The sequence below is a fragment of the Dicentrarchus labrax genome, unplaced genomic scaffold (assembly GCF_905237075.1).
Source record: "Dicentrarchus labrax unplaced genomic scaffold, dlabrax2021, whole genome shotgun sequence".
In the NCBI taxonomy this organism is placed as follows: Eukaryota; Metazoa; Chordata; class Actinopteri; family Moronidae; genus Dicentrarchus; species Dicentrarchus labrax.
This window is the reverse complement of record NW_026136718.1, coordinates 18,287,768-18,299,528: the sequence shown is the minus strand read 5'-3', so window position 1 is coordinate 18,299,528 and position 11,761 is coordinate 18,287,768.

Genomic DNA, 11,761 nt, shown 5'->3' with positions numbered 1-11,761 from the left:
GAAAACTCTAATCAACTGCATCCTAATTGACTTTAAAATGTTCAATTTGCCGTAGAAAAGTACACACCATTTTGTTTCTGTATGGCCATGAAGTTCAGATGGAAACCTTTTAATGTAGAAATCCAATGCCAACTTTTGCTGTGACTGTTACTTTTCTCTTTCCAGACTGCTGCGCTGAAACATTTAAGCTGCCACGGAGCTGACAGGCTTTGGCAGACCACCATCAGCCAGTCCTCAAGCCCCTGCCAGTGGCTGAGTGCTCTGTTGCGAGCGTGGCGTGCATTCAGACGACGTCTGTGTGACAGACTCGACTTTCACACTGACCAGAGCCCCTTCACCCGTTCCCTGCCCAGTCGCTGATGTCATCATCCCTCTCCGCCGCATACACACAAACATACGCATGAAACGCCTCTGCTCTTCCACTCTCCCTTAGCCACTACCTTCCGCTGTTTACATTTCTCTTACTGCCCAAAAAACAATACCAGACATCTTGTTCACCACACTGAACACACACACACACACACACACACACACACACACACATATATAAACACAAGGCCAAACCTCACGCTTAATGCTAATCTGACATCATCAGAGACGTGTGTAGGGTTACACAGGCTTATGTGTACACACAGAGCCAAGTCTTGGATCTGTGTTATTGCTGCCACACACAAACACATATTACTGGTCCTTAACAAGGGTGTGTTCAGGTTTCTGAAACAGGATGGTTCATCTGTCTCTCAGTTTCACTATGCAGCTCCCTGACTTCAAACAGACTCGCGTTCCTTTCCTCTTCTCCTCTGGCAGTATTTATTTTTCTGTCTGAACAGCTCACGTAAAGCCCTGCATGGACAGTGTAGCGTCTGCCTTCTGCCTGGGTTGTCGTGAGTGTTACTACACTCCAGCTCCAGGCACACATCAACACTCAAACACAAACGCAGATTCAAACGTACACACACTGCAGGTGTGAACACACATTCATTCACAGCTGCGTACTGGCGTGCACGTTTGCCACCCACAGTGCTCTGGCCTATATGTGGGTGTTTGGCCTACGGTAATGTTTGTGATATTCATTTAAAGGAGCAATGGCAAATTTGATCCACACTGAGAGGGCCTGCTGATGTGGGTCTGCATTCTGAGTCCCCAGTGACGGTCTCCTGTCCCTTCCTGTTTAGCCTGGGCGTCTGCCACACATAAACACTCTGGGGCCTCCCCTGCTCCAGGATATGTGGACGTATGGAGATTGGAGTGGTGGGGGGCAAGAGTCATGGTTTCAATCCCCCTGAAAAGCCACCTCAGAGAAGGCCAGTGTACAGACTGGAGGGGGCATTGTGGAGGGATGATCCTTAACCTAAACTCACCCCAAAACTAAACTTGCCTTTTCCTCTGTGCTAAGATACCCTATGGAATTTCCTCATAGTGTGTTCACATTAATTGATTCTCCCCCTAACCATTGTGTGCATTATTCAGACACAAAGGATAAGTCACGTGGTATTCTATATTTTTCTTGCTGTCAACAAATCCCATGAAAAGAAAACCAACCATATTTGATCCAACTAAAAAGTAAAAAAGAAAAAAGAAAAAGGAATGAGCCACTCCTTTGCACTAGGTGACACTTTCCTTCATTATGATGAGAATGAAAAAATTAAACTTAACAGGTAGTAATTTTCTTATTGACAGGTTGACAACATTATGACCACTGACAGGTGACGTGAATAACACTGATTATCTCGTTGTCATGGCACCTGTCAGTGGGTGGGATATATTAGGCAACAAATGAACATTTTGTCCTCAAAGTTGATGTGTTAGAAGCAGGAAAATGGGCAGCGTGAGGATTTTGAGAAGGGTCAAATTGCTCTTGTGGGGTGTTCCCAGTCTGCAGTGGTCAGTACCTATCAAAAGTGGTTCATCAGCAACAGGGTCATGGGAGGCCAAGTTGATGGTGGTTCTGACAGAAAGATGTCAGAAGTCAGTTTTTTGCATATGGGGCTGTGTGGCTGCGTGCCCAGGTGGTGATACTTTTATGGCTGATAGTGTGCTCATTCTAGTTTTCTTCTCCCAACTTTTGTTGAAGCTTTGCTAAATGTCATGGTGCATTACCACCACAGATAGCCGATTTGTTGAATATCGTAAAACTGAAAGGCCCATGCAGGAGTGTCCCTTTCATTTGCTTTGACTGCTGCTTTTAACTTTTCCAATTTACATGGTGCATATCTGCATCTTGTTTCATCCGTTTGTCTTTCGAAGTCAGGCTAAGATTAATGCATGTGTTGATAATAAAGGTATGGTCAGTGGTGGCACTAGTGGAAAAGTTCCGGGGACACGTTCCCATACAAATGGCACTGACAGCAACTAAGACGGTGAATGCGTGCACAAGGGCACCACAGATTGTAGTTTTAAAAGATGAACAGGAAGAACGACTTCCCTATCCTGCTCCGCCACCATCCTGCTCTGATCACAGGGACGGATTTGGTCAAAGATAATGAATTCAAGAGCACAAACCCAGTGTCGCCGCACCCAACTCCCTCTCATTTCTGACATGGAGGGGAACCACTATGACACCATCTGCAAGGGACCAGAGATAGACCACACAGCAGGAGCTCAACCATTCATCAGTGTGAACATCTAGTTATGGTCTGAGAATGATAAGATGTTATGGTAAACTGCGCACTATGGGCTGTCTGTCCCCAGTGCGATTCTGATAAAAGTCCCACTCTTTCTGCCTGTACTGCTGCAAAGAGTGTGTTAAAAAAAAATGTGTTCACCAGCCGCAACAATATGATGTCCTAGTTGTCACGGTTTCATTCGTTCTGAAGTTTTAAATATTTACTGTCAAAAACAATCTATAAAAACCAAAAAAGGCTGTCACAGGCACTTTGGGATTACCACAATGATTAAGTGATGCATGACAAGAGACTTCTATCATAAAATTCTGGCAATTTTGTCAAATGTGCTGCAAAGAACACAGGCTATGGTATGTGTGTGCACGAATTCATGCACATTTGCTTTCATGTCAGCCTGCTTCCATGTGTACATGCTTGAATTACAGCTGAGGGGACTTGGCAACACTTGTCCCCTGTAGCACTGTGAGAATGTTTTGTAGGCTGTTGCATAAAATTCTCCAGTTTGTTTGTTTGCTCTGCCTGGTACCATAAAAACTAAGGGACGGGCAATTGACACCGCCCTGTTTACATGCCGAGGCTGCGACTCCAGAGAGATGAAGCAGGGTAGGTCTGGGGAACAAATGTTTCCCCACGCTACTTCACCACAGAGGGGCACTGATTAGGGCAGCCGTGGGGAATCTGACGTGTGAACGACTAGCTGTGGTGGTACTTCGGAGAGTCTAGAGATCCCAAGCATCAGTGAGGGTCTGCAACATGACAAGACAGCTTCATCTCTCCTCTTCTCTCCCCCTGGTTTAGTCTCCTTGGGAGGCTGAATCCTCACTTTAGCCAAATCACACGGCCGCCATACATTCTGACAAGAGAAGTGGTAAAAAAGACAGGGAGGAAAAGAAGAGGGGAACAAAAAGAAAAGGATCCTAAACACATCCCCTAGCAGTGAATATTCTGCCTGAAGGAGTGCCATCTGGGGCTGAACGTTGAAAGGAAGAGAGGAGAACAGAGAGAGGAGAGCCGGGGCTGGGGTCCGTAAGAGAGGCAAGGTGGGAGTCCAGCTGGGTCCCATTAGGGCCGGACCACATGTGCCTGCAGGGGGGTTAGTGGCGGACCGAGGGGGCAGGAGGGAGCAGAGAGGGCAGCGGGGAGGAAGTGCTGAGAGCGATGGGCCTAGACCCTGTGAAGCTTTATTAGGCCTGTCGTCTGCTCTTCTCAACGGGGCCGCTCACACCCCCCTGCAACACCCACCACCCTACCTTACCCAGCCCTCCCTACCCTCCCCTGCCCTCGGGCACCGCCAGGGCAGAACAGTATAAAACTATTAGAAGGAGGGAGACGGGACTAGACCACCCAGACACACACACACACACACACACACACACACACACACACACACACCCATAATGGCTACCAGGAGGAGGCCCCAGCATGAGAGCTGCAGCTGGAAAGGGAGAAGGACCCACACACACACGTGCACGCAAATCAAGTGACACAAACTACACAGACTGAAGTGGGGCGCATGTGCAACAGACTATTCAGTCTTTCATTCAAATGTCAGACACATGTGGCTGAAAATGTCTTTAATTTTATCTGTTTTATGAAGACAGTTTGAAATAAACTGGCACATTTGCATCTGTAATTAATGTTTGTAAGAAAATGTGTGTCTGCCATTACCACCTGTGGTAGAGATAGGTGCAGACGACTGAGGCTGCACGTATCTGTCTGTGTGTATGTGTGAAAGAGAGAGAGAAGGAGAGACAAAGACAGTAAAAGATTGTTCTCATGCATACCATATGCATGCCTTTATTTGTGTATGTGCTTACATTTCAAAGTCCTGGCATATCTGACATGCCTGCAGGCTCATCTGCCTCCTGTCTTGCTACCACCCATCGCTCCATCCACCCACCCATCCATCCCTCCATCCACCCACCCATCCATCCCTCCATCGCCCCCCGGGGGACGCGTGAGAAAAAGCCCGCCTGGAATCTGAGCCCTTCCTGAAATGCTGACCAGCACCTTGAATGGATGTGTTGGCTCTGTTGGAGTAATGACGGTGATCATCCTACAGGGTAGCAGACGGATAATGAGCCTCATGACGGAGAGCTGTCGGTCTGGTATGTCAACATTAGCATACTGAGTTCAAAGTGCCTGAGTGCTGGAGGAAATCTCAGGTTTGGCTGTAATGGGATCAGAGAACCTGATGGTGCCCCATAGTGGCTGTGCTTCAAAGTTCCGTCACAACAATAATATACTTTTAAAAAATGATTATGGACTTCTAATTGTTACGATGCAGAAAACGATGGTCAGAAAATCCCCCCCCCAAAAAAAATATTTCAAGCATGCACTGGGTAGCTCATGCTTGAAATGTATTTTTTTTTTTACTTCTGTCAGGAAAATACAGGATGAAAGATTGGTAAGGGATTGAAACTTGTTATTTTTATATTAGGCTGGATAATAAAAAATAAGGGTCAAAAGGTCTATAAAAGCCCAACCCAAAATAAATACAACCTTTTTCACCAGAATACAGTTTGTTGTGTTTAGAGGGATTCAAGAGTCTTCATTCAGAACTGATTATTAAAGTCCAATATTCTCTCCAACATAAAGATTTACTGAGGCAAATCCCCTGCCAAGGTAAGTGTAAGAGTGTGTGAGTCACTATATTTGCTTGTTGATGTGTGTGCTTCTGAATAGGATTTTTACCCTATCAAACTCCACTGACAGGACTCGTCTCTCTCTTCTCTCGCTTCCCCCTCATCCAGGTCAGGACCCCACAGCCAAAGTTACAAGGTTTAATACTTCAGCCATTCAATCATTAAGGCGTTTTACACAGCTTGTCCCCGGACTTCTCTCGCTCGTAAAAAAAATAATATTTGTCTTTCCAACTGCACTGTGGACCACAAAGTCCTCATGTTTTATTTTAGTCAGAGCAGTAAAACCCTGTTCTTCCCCCTACCAGCCTATTTCCACCATAGGCTGTTGTTCTTGTTCTGTAACTGTACGAGGGTGAGTGTGTGTGTGTGTGTGTGTGTCTCTGTGTGTCTGTGTGGAGCCACAAGGGGAAGCACAGAAATCCAAGGTGGAGGTCAAGGCTGCTTGAGATTTTGAGAGTGGGTATTTTAAGTTCTTTATTCCCTAAAAAGTCTGAGGCGAGAGACGAGTGAGAAGAGGAAATCTTACTTCAAACATGAAGAGAATTGATTGTATTACACAAAATGTTGCCAGGGAAAAAACCCAGTAAATAACAGACTTATATATGATTATTGGATATCCTAATAATCTAGGTAGGAAATCTGTGGTCTTATTGGTCTACTTGTAACTGTTGTACAACATTAGCATATTTTCTCCTTTACTAAATCAATAAACAATATACTACTCTTGAAATACAGTCTCTTTCTGTCTGTTTTGTTTTTCCTTTGCTGGTCCTTCTATTAGTCCATGTATACTATCTACTTTCAGCATACTCCTTTATACTTGTTCATGTACTGTTTTTTGTTGATCAAAGGGCAGAAATACTTGTCTTGTCCTCTTTACAAAGGCTTTGAAAAGAGAACCAGGAGAGTTGTTTGGGTTTCCTTTTATGTTGCCTTGCAACAGTGCTTTCAGAAGTTAACCACAATGGCATGCTTCTTTTGTACTTCATGTCACAAACTCATAAGTTCCATTTGAAGGCAACACACGGTGTCTTGGTCACCTAAAATCTGATTGAAATGTATAACCTGCAGCTTGAGTATGGAATAACAAATTCAGAACAAAGGCAAAGATGTCAATGAAAGCCCAAATTGCAGTGAGGTAAGATAGCATGTGTTAATCCTATACATACATTTGTAATTAGATTTGTAAGAAGTTTTATTTATTACCATAATTATGGTCACTGAAAGTGAAAACGTTGACAACTACTCTCCAACAATGAATTACACAAGTTACACAATGAACCTTCTCTCCTCCAGATCTGCTCTGCCACATCTTATCCTAAAAAGTAAGCTACCTTATGGGGTTCTTGTTTCCTTGTTTTCAATTTATTTTTAAATAATATGAATAAAACTAAATCCTGGTAGGATAGAAGGCTGGCAAAATCTGCGATGTGTGATAACACTGTTTAATATTGCCATGGCAATATGACTCGAATAAAAAAATAAATATTGAACAGTTCATATTAGATATACAGTTCCTATGTAAGTGTGGTTGTTTTTAAATTCAGAACCAGATAAGAATATTGAATATTTTAAATAAAACTAGATATTGTTTCTAGAGCAGCAATGGCAAAGTTTACAAAAGTAAAGTCACTATATAAACTCAATAATATTTTACTGTAAAGAAATCTAAAATGTCAGTAAAATAAATAATATTCTTGACGTCAAAATGAGTGAGTATCAGTATTAGTCATTCAGCCTGTCCTCTGTGCTGCTCTGATGGGACTCTCTCCCTGCAGCTAATGCTGGTAGAGAGGGGAGGGTCTGGTTTGTCTCAGAGAGAGAGAGTGAAGATAAATCCACTTTTTAATCCCAAAAGTTTAAAAATAAACTCTGAGCTCGCCTCTCGCCAGTAAACGGCTCCGGATCAAAGCAGAATCTGAAGTGACTAAGGGTGTTTATTCCTCCAGAAGCTCCGGCTCTGCCCTCGGGTCTCTTCTGCAGAGCTACCCGGGCTCCAGCAGCTATCTGTGGGCCAGCAGCAGCTCTGTCTCTCCACTCCTCCCCACACAACACTGAAAAACCCCACGATATGCATAAATGTTTCACTCAAGGTCAATATTTTCAACTGACACAAAATCGCAAATTGGGAGAATTTGGGTCCTTGTATCGCCCGGCGTGAATTCACGTTTATTCACGTCTTTGCATTGACTTTGTATGTAATCTACACGCACAAATAATCTTCTTCACGTTTTGTGGAAACGCGGCAATAACAAGATAATTTTTAATAATGTGATTAAGTGCATGAGAGCCCCTTTTTGTCTGGATATTAAGTGTGCCATATGATATATTATACCATTCAGTTGTGTGCCATTTAATCCATTTGTTAGAGAAGGTTGCAGCTGAACTGACCAGTACATATTATACACTATACTGTATGTGCTGGTGTTACGGACAACATGTCTGGACTGAAAGTCTTTGGAGTTTCCAGGTAAAGTGTCATTGAACCAGCAATGAATGGAGGCTACAGTAGTACGTAGAGCTTGACCTGCTCTCAGCTGAACCCACAGCTGAGATTAACATGCGGCGATAGAGAGAAAGGGGCCTCCCATCACAGATAATCACTGCTTTGAGCAAGACTCCACTGAGTTGAATGACCCCACTGCTAACGCCTTGTTATTTCTTTGTCACTGACACCTGACTGTGTAAATACAGTGTATTCTTTTCCTTATAGTGCAGCTTAATATGGCAAACTGGTTACAAGCAGTGCAATAATGGTAACTCACCATTATGACAGAAGAATTTTTTCAAATAAATGTTTTTAGAATGTTTTTTATTAAATTAGGAACTGTAGACAATCTTGTTTAATTCTAAATACAGAATCAATTTTATTATTTGAAATCTCCTTCCTTGCATCCTTATGCAGTTTCTTAACATACCGCATAATCACTAAATAAACAAAATTTCCAAAAACACCAAAGGACTAACTAGCTTTTCCTCTGCTGCCTGAGTGTTTATGCACGACACCAAATCATTAGCCCCAAGTGCACGTGTAACGTCGCCTCATTAGCTAATCAAACCAGAGTCTCAGACATATGAGGAGAGGTGTCTCATTAAGCAGAAGAGGAGATGATGAGATGAGAAAGAGCCATCTTGAGGATTATCTTAAGCTGTTGTGCAGTTAGGTTCTTTCTCTCCATGCCACAACACAAACTTGAGCTCAACGAGTGATCAGGATCCTTATTTATAAAAGTCTCTCGTGCACAAATTTGCTCAAGGTCAAAGTTCTGATTTATAAGTGATTTACAGAAGCGCTAATCTCTAAATCAGTGGTTTCCATTAATCCTTTTTCCATCACTTATATACATAAAGCTGTTGACCTCGTTTTAAATTGATTCACCATTAGGGAAACCAGCTCAAATCACAGCAATGCTACATCATTTTTTTTTTGCACTGTAATCTATATGTTAATGATTTTGAATAGTACAGACGTCTATAGGAAAACAGCTTACTGTTGTACAAGTCTGATGGGGAAATGGAAAGGTTGATGGAGAATGTCAGGGGTCAGCATTGTTACAGGTATGGATTTGAGAGGCCTGATGCACATTAATGAACAATGTGTCACCCACTTGTGTGCTAAAGCATAAAAGTGCAGTCACATAATGTAGGGGCTCAAGTGTTTGTATCAGAGTTTTTAGATATTATGTGAGTCATAACTGTTTTTTTTCCTAAGAGTAGCTGTACACCAGGATAATGGGGTTATTTTGGGGAGCAACAAACCGTATTGATTACATCATCACTTAGCCTGGGAGAGCAGAGTTACAGTTGTGAGAAAAATAAATGTTATGCGGAGTGTTTGTGCTGTGTGTGGTAGTTATATTGTCTCTGGACCATAATGATAAGAACATCTATAAGAAAGTCTCTTGCTATTTTATATTAAACATTAACCCATGTCCCCAGCTCTTTGCTTTTACCAACCAGCTTTAAAAGCAATAAATCACTCATGTCAGCATTTCCTCTTGTCATTCCCTCTATCCCCCCTTATCCTTGACCTCCTCCGTCTTACTATCCTACTTTCTTTGCCTCTCCCTCAACTACTTATTCATTCTCCATTTCTACTCCATTCATCTCCTCATCATAGGAGCCTAACCATGTTATATTTCAAACCTTATCAGATTTTGATACTGTGAACAACAGTAATCTGCAGTTACTGCAGAATAAGATGCCACGCCTGACTGCCACTTATCAGCTTTTTACAATGCCAGTTAACATAAATCCTTGCCACCATTTCCACCTTCACAACCATCATAATCGTCATCAGCATGGAGGCATCAGAACTCATCACTGTGTCCAACAGTGTTAGGGTTTCAAGCAAGGAGGTACAAGCTGTGTCGGTGAAAATACAGCGCCTACTGCAGCTGGTGAGGATGCACTGTCCTCTCCGTTGTCTTCCATGTGAATAGTTATCTTTTGTCTTTCTATTCCATCCTGCTGGCTTTAAACTACACTCTAAGGTTGGCTGATAGTATGTCAACTACATGAATTGGTGTGTGTCAATGTGACCACCTGTCTCTTTTCTCTCTGAGGAACAATAATTTTTTGTGGACAGGAATGAGGAGCATCTGAAGTGATGGCTGTGGAGTCATCTTTCCCTTTCCAGTCACAGTGGAATGTAGGGGTGGGTAAAAATATCAATTCATCAATGCATTACAATATATTTTTTCCCAATTCAATATGGATTCATTAAATCGTCTGAATCGATTCAAGCCCCTGGCCAGTGGGGGCGCGGTGAGCAACACCAGTGTGTGATTTGCGTTGTAAGGACGGAGGCCGCACTCGACCACACAACAACAGCAAAATGGCAACCGAAGCAGGTAGCAGCAATTGTAAACTAGCCTGTGGATTCAAAACAGATGCAACTCGACAGATCCTTCCTTTGCAAACTGCCGCCAAACTCTGCCCGCGCACAGAATATAACAGAGTCTGTGGCCGTCTTCATATGTAAGAACCTACGACCGTGTGTCGTGGAAAACGGGGGGTTTTAAGAAGATGGTATACACACTTGAACCACGATACGCCATACCAACACACAAACACATGACGGAAGTCGCCGTCCCGTAAAATTATCAACAGGTACTCTAATGAATTATTTGTCTAACTCTACTGAATCGATATCAAAGCATTTAAATCAATATCGAATCGATATCAAATCGAATTGTGACCTAAAGAATCAAAATCGAATCGAATAGTGAGGTTCGTAACAATACCCAGCCCTAGTGGAATGTCACATCCGTATGTCTGTCTGTCTGTCTGTATAATGACCTAGACTACTGATTCTCAAACTATCACACAGGTCCAGGCTGCCTCTAGTGGTACACGGAGGAATCTAAAATATCTCTTTTTAAAAAAAATTATTTTAAAAAACATATAGTAGTATCAAAATACTACAATGTTTAAAATTAAAATAAAATTTAAAAAAATGACCACTGAAATGTAAATTAAGTTTTGAATTTCCCATTATGTTTTGTTTTAATATCAGCCTGCTACATAGTAATGCTCATGCACTTATTGCATGCATAAATCCATGATTAGTTACACGCTGAAATGTGATGGCAAGATAGTAAACAGAGGTAAAATGAATGGTTCAAAAACACTGTAATTGTAGGTCCAAATGGGAACTACTGGGAAGAGAAGTGTGGACCAGAAGTACCCCCTCCACCAAATTAGTTTAAACTGCCCATGGCTGAATAATACTGAATACTGAATACTATATTTTAATGTCAGTCATAATGGTGGTATTTGGAAACCCTAACATCTTCTGAGGTGGTGTAAAATGTTTTCAAACACCTTGACCAGAAAGGCAAGTGTCTTCCAAGTGCAAATATTATGCTATGACTTTTTTCATGATTCAGTCATTCAAGGTTATACAGCATTTGTACGGTTTTATGATGATGCAAAATGCTGAGTGAAGCACAATGACAACAGACAGTAACAGAGCAAGAGGCCATGACAGAAGAAGCAAAGCCACAAGTAGTCTGAATTAAAACAAAAGCAAACAACAGGAAAAATCCTGCTTCCTTTTCCCTGAATTTGGCATTGATTATCTATAAAAACTGAAAACACAATCCAAGAGACAGGAGCAATTAAAAAGAAAAAGCTTGAGAGACAAAAAGACAGACAAAGAGTGAGAGGGGAAGAAAGACAGATACGGAGGGGGTTGATGTTTGTGAAGGGGAACATGAAGTGGCAGACCAAGTATTCAGTGTCAGGGTTGGGTTAGGTTTCCAGCTTCAGCGTTGTCAACACTTTCACTCCTTCTGCCTGGCTTTTGCGCTGCTCTGTGGCCCACCACGCATCGGGCAGGATGGGGTTCACCCTCAGAACAGGAGCTGGCATAGCCCCCCGTGCCAAAACCACTTTGACTTTACAACACATGGAACCTGCGAACATGACACCGGCGCTCGGTGGAAACAGCATGCAGGAACAGTTCTGTCATGGCCCGGGCCATCTGAA